The sequence below is a fragment of the Cynara cardunculus genome (assembly GCF_001531365.2).
Source record: "Cynara cardunculus var. scolymus isolate 2C chromosome LG 16, CcrdV1, whole genome shotgun sequence".
Lineage (NCBI taxonomy): Eukaryota > Viridiplantae > Streptophyta > Magnoliopsida > Asterales > Asteraceae > Cynara > Cynara cardunculus.
Genome location: NC_037543.1, coordinates 4,866,729 through 4,868,171, shown reverse-complemented (window position 1 = coordinate 4,868,171; position 1,443 = coordinate 4,866,729).

The following is a 1,443-nucleotide window of genomic DNA, read 5'->3' as shown; positions in this document are numbered from 1 at the left end:
GCTCGATTTTGGTAGTATATGCTCGATATTTCTGCTCGATTTCAGGTCCAACATTAGCTGCACATAACTTGCACATTCTTACATTAGCTGGATTTGTATAACATTCTTGGTATAACATTCTTGGTATAACATTCTTGGTATAACAGCAGCTTGTTTGTATAACAGCAGCAACATTCTCGTTTGTATAACAGTAGCTTGTTTGTATAACAGCAGCAACATTCTTTGTCTTATTTCTGGGTTTGTATAACATTCTTGGTATAACAGCAGCTTGTTTGTATAACATTCTTGGTAGTATATTTAACAAGTCTTTAATACATAGCTCGAATGTTCATTATAGGTATGGAACAAACGGGTGAAACCCAACAACAAAAAAGGGTTAGGCTACTTTGGAGAAGTCGAAGGAAATGGAGAAGAAGAATTGGACATTTCACAATGGGTGCTAATAGCACTCAATATATGGCTACTTTGAGAGATGGAATTGCAAATAGTTTGGTCAATAATGTTTGAACTTGGATTTTTGTGTTTGAACTTGGATTTTTGTGTTTGAGCTTGTATTTGAACTTGGCTACTTTGTGTTTGAACTTGGATTTATGAATTTATGTTTCGTTATTTAAATATTTTATTTTTCAGAAATATCATTTGCCTTAAAAAATGAACAACAGTATACTAAATAGCCCATAGTTAATCCTCAGGTGTAAATTGGTCATTTTTGTTATTCAGACTGTTGATTTAGATAGAAAAGTAAACAACAACCCAAATTTATCCAGACAACCAAATTTATCCAGACAGAGAAATTTATCCATACAGGACTGAATAGAAAATTTGGTAAACAGCCCCTAAGTTTTATATATCTATCTTTTATCATTTCAAACTTTGTATTTGGTCCAAAATCATAAAAAATATGTGAAAAAAATGATTATAATCATGAGGTGTATTATGAGAATTGTTTTATCATAATACATATATTCTCATAAAATATTTATATTCACTAAGCAAACATTGTGTTGTTACCTACTTTAATATAATTATTGAATATTTTTGCAATTTACTTATATTAGTTGATGATATACTCATGTAATCTTTCATGGGCCAGAAGCCTCCTTGAAATCCATTTTTTTTTTACATGCGATTGCACAAAATGGGACAATAATAACTACTATTATGATCATTCCAGATACATAAGAGTTTGATTGATTTGTAATTTTTGTATTTGACTTGTCAAAAATTTTAGATTTGTTTTAGACAGTTCAAATTTATTTTCTCTGTAAAAAAAACCCTGAAAAATGAGGTTTTTAATAAAATTATGTAAAATAAAAGATATGTATAACTATAATTTGCTTCTATCTTTTATACCCATTATTGTATTGGTTGTAATCAGGTTTTAGTTATATGTTGATTCTAATTTTAATTTTATATATTTGATTGTCATAAATTTCTATTTTA